Source organism: Halichondria panicea, chromosome 9, assembly GCF_963675165.1.
Source record: "Halichondria panicea chromosome 9, odHalPani1.1, whole genome shotgun sequence".
Taxonomy (NCBI): Eukaryota; Metazoa; Porifera; class Demospongiae; order Suberitida; family Halichondriidae; genus Halichondria; species Halichondria panicea.
In genome coordinates, this window is record NC_087385.1 from 4,102,577 (window position 1) to 4,106,715 (window position 4,139).

Below are 4,139 nucleotides of genomic sequence, written 5' to 3' on the forward strand. Positions count from 1 at the left end.
GTAACAAAGTCTTTCATTTCGTTTTTTAATATGTAGCCCAAAATAGTCAATCAACTCTTCCTTCTTCAGCTTCATAAATTTCTTCCAGCATACTGATAGTACGATGAAGATCTAATAGTATGACTGTGTATGTGGGGGGGGGGGGGCATATGAATGAGTTAGTAAAACACTGTGGCACTGACCTGGAGCTTTCTATCCCAGTTCTGTATAAGCCGATAATCAGGCCTTACACCTCCAGTCATATTTTCTGCAACTGACTAAAATTTAAAGCACAAAACCTGTACCAGTTGATGGACCTGACATTGATAAACACTCTCATGAAGTCAGTATAATTTTAAAAGCATTTGTGTTTCTTAAAAAGGGTGCATAAAACGTCAGATGAAATAAGCCATACTCAACACTACAACACATTCTAAATGGTATGAACAGGCGATTTTTGCCTTTCAGTAGATCAACCTACATACATACAACCAGGAAAACTTGAAGAATAGTAATATGGATGAGCACTGTTTCTTAAAAAGGGATCAAACCTTGTAAAATTGTAGTTTTTCTGTAGTAAAAAGTCTTTGTTTCTTTAGTTTTACAAACTGGCAAGATAATCTAACTCTAAATAAAGCACAACATCAGTGTAACACCATGAGAGGTCATGAGGCACTAAAGGAAGACCATAACAGACTTTTTCTGCTTTTCGCGGGCATTCTGGCAGGAAAACAGGCGAGTCACAGATGGTTTCATTACAAAACTGCAGAAACACATGTAAAACTAGTGTTCAAGCTGGCGCTGTGCTAATGCTGCCTCTCGCCATGATTTGCTTTCGCTCAAAAGTATAGAAGAGAAAGTATAGAAGAGGAAAAAGTGTATAAAATAATCTGTCTAAAACTGACTTGCAATTGTATAATTATGGTATCATTGTTGTGTTTTGTGGCTGCTTATACCAGGACCTCAAGGATCTAGGAAGCAACAAAGAAGAAGATTTTGTTTTCAATTAATTATAAGCGGAAGTGCATAATTATTTCATAAAGTTAGCTTATCTATATAAAGTCACTGAGAAGAAAAGACTTATTACATGCATCTATTGTTGTATTATGTGGCTTTAATACCAGGACCTCAAGAAAGAAGAAAATTGGATCTGTAGTTCATGCAGTGTATAATTATAATATTTAAGAAGAAAAGACTTGTGTACATACATATTGTTATCTATAGTAGTGTTTTGTGGCTTACCAGGCCCTCAAGAAAAATATGATTCTGCCAGGAGGATCTGGATCTGGGGAATGAGCGCGCATGCGCATTACATCCATAGGAATAATTAAAGGGTGTGTCCAATTTCACAAATGGCTACTGCTAGCTAGCTGTTTTAACAGGTATTTTCTGAGTCTTGTAGCTAACAAAAAGCTAGCGCTTTAATGCAAGGCTAACTCATATGTTGAATAGAAAGTTTGTGCGGACAGATGATGCTATGAAAGAATCTGAAGAGACTGCAACAGCCTTCAATGTGAGTCAAACTAGCCATAACTCGAGAAAGAAGCTTTAGTTTGCTAATCCACGAATCAAAATCCAAGAGAACGTGGCTAGAAGCCTATAGAAGCTGTTAGTTTTCGTCGCATTGCAACCGTTGAGCAGTTACAGCTGGAACAGACACACAGACACACACACAGTCAGCTTTACCGTATCCCTCGTGCGGCTACGCCTCGAGGCATAATGATCACGTGAACCACTTCCGTTGCCAATCCTTCCCTCCTATATCTTTGTTCAAACTAGCCATAACTCGAGAAAGAAGCTTTAGTTTGCTAATCCACGAATCAAAATCCAAGAGAACGTGGCTAGAAGCCTATAGAAGCTGTTAGCTTTCGTCGCATTGCAACCGTTGAGCAGTTACAGCTGGAACAGACACACAGTCAGCTAGCTTTACCGTTAGATGGGCGTGGCCCACCTCCAAAAGGGGAGACGGGTTGCAGCAGAGATTGAAGAGAGAGGGATATGAAACTTGATGACGTGTACATACAATCCGTGTTACCCAAAATGGGCGTGGCACATTGTCTTTACTGCAATTTCTATGTAAAATCATGTAAAATACTTTGTGGGACTGTATCTCTGGACTTGCTGCTACATATAGAACAAAGTTGATATTAAATGCAAGAGTAGACCTTTGGGAAGTGCAACAGCTCCTCAGCTAAAGCCAAGAGACAGCTTGTTCGATCACTTCAACTTTTTTGACCTCTTGTACTTGTCCTGGAGCAAAATTTTGCAAAATTGTACACTAAAAATCGATTATACTTTCAGCATCAGAGCGATCTAGCCTTTGAGACAGGCACCAGTACATAGAATACATAGCTAACATTAAAACTCATCACTAAACCATCTTATGAAAACCAACTTGCTTTCTGCTACAGTCCCACAAAGGCTAGTATAGCCAATAAACCAGGGAATCTGGCGTTCTGGATTTTATTGCCACCAAATATATTAAAACAATCTGTGGCTAGTCAATTATATGATCATAACTCTTCAAGTGAGTCATCCAGCTTTCCCCATGGGCCTGTTTTGTTTTATTATTTTACAAATTAAACCGCCATTTTTATAGCAACACGGAGTGCCTAAACTTTTTACTCTGTTTTACATTGAGCACATAAGCCCACGTGATCTAATTTCATATCCCCTTCTCTTCAATCTCTGGTTGCAGCCCTATCTAGCATTCGTTCTTGCTGCAGAAAAACATGCAGCACCAATCAGATTGCAGACTGCCTACATTACGTAAGCAGTAGTTTGCATTCAGGAATGCATATGCACCAATCAGATTGTATAACTCTTACGTAATGCATTTTTGTTGGCTTCCCAGCCCCTCCCCTCTCTGCAGCAAGCTGAGCTTTGTGGTTAGAGGCGCGGCTAATATTAATGATTTCATAGTTAGTACTAGCCTCGATCCCAGGCGGATCCGTCTCTAATTGAACGCTAGGTCGCCTCCTCGGCCTGGTATTGATTGTATCTGGGCGTGTATCTGGGCATGTGCTGTGGTTGCTGTGGTTGCTCAGGTATTCGCTAAAAAAGAGCGAATACCTGAGCAAGGTGGAGCGAATAGAACACTAATAGTGTATGTAAGCATACTTACTCCGTAAAATCACCGTTAAATCACAAAGAACTCCGTGTCATAGGTCTATTCGTTTAGTTTGTCATAGATATAGGCTTAGCTAGCTAGAGTGTGAGGAGCTGTCTTGTGCGAAGGAAGAAGGAGCATCACTCTTGTGAAAGAACAGACCTAGGTTCTCAAGTTTCTGCTATCAGTGGCTACCTTTGATTGACTACACAATTTAATACAAGCGCTTGATTAGACCATTGATTGCCAGATACACTTGGTAGAGTCTATCCTCAGACTCTGGCCATCGATCTCTTGTATACTATGCTCAGGGGTGTCCACAAGTGGCTGGGCCTGGGATGTATTGTCAAGGTGAGCGATATAAATCAATAATCCCCTTTCATCATTGGAAATTGTACACTATAGCCTATAGCCCAATCCTTGGTATCTGGATCAAGATATGACATTACGGCACTGGCACTGGTGTTGTGTTAGCCTCCTTCACCGGCCTTCAAGGAAGTGCGGCCTGGGATCGTGGCTAGTTTGTGTGGACCATCACTGTGAGTTACAAAATGTATAGTGGAATGGTGAATTTAAGTTCATACTAATTTGTATACAGGAGCAAAATGGAACCTTCCCCTCCAACCCCCGTCGTACTCCTCCTAGCTGATGGGTGTGAACTAATTGAAAGAGGATGCCCCAGTGCCACTCGTGTCCTTCCCAAGGGTCCGATCTTATAGAACTACCTGCACTAAAACTACGGACGTGGAATGGCTCTTTCAACACTTGTGGTTGCTATCCTGACCAGTGACGTCAGGATTCTACTGTCTCTTGATGCACTGTGAACACACAATCTTTGTTATGCCACCTGAAGGCTTAGCAGGCATATCCAACGCAGTATTTATTAAGTCTTTCTGGAAGCTCTTGTTTGAGATCTTCGCTTCTAAACATCTGCATTTATTATGGACGCAGTACTGCTGTGCACAGTATTAATTTCTAGTGTCATTATATCATTATATCGCTGTATTTTTAGCCAACTGTGATAAACTGAAGATTTTACAGTACATAGCTG

The 4,139-nt window shown here is 40.7% G+C and overlaps 1 long non-coding RNA gene across 1 annotated transcript; it reads left to right on the top strand.

Annotated features, from left to right (window-relative positions):
• The first annotated feature begins 2,982 nt into the window (after window positions 1-2,982).
• On the top strand, window positions 2,983-4,139 carry LOC135341261 (uncharacterized). Its single transcript, XR_010396542.1, has 3 exons — window positions 2,983-3,439; window positions 3,494-3,627; window positions 3,687-4,139. It is a non-coding gene; the product is annotated as an uncharacterized LOC135341261 (long non-coding RNA).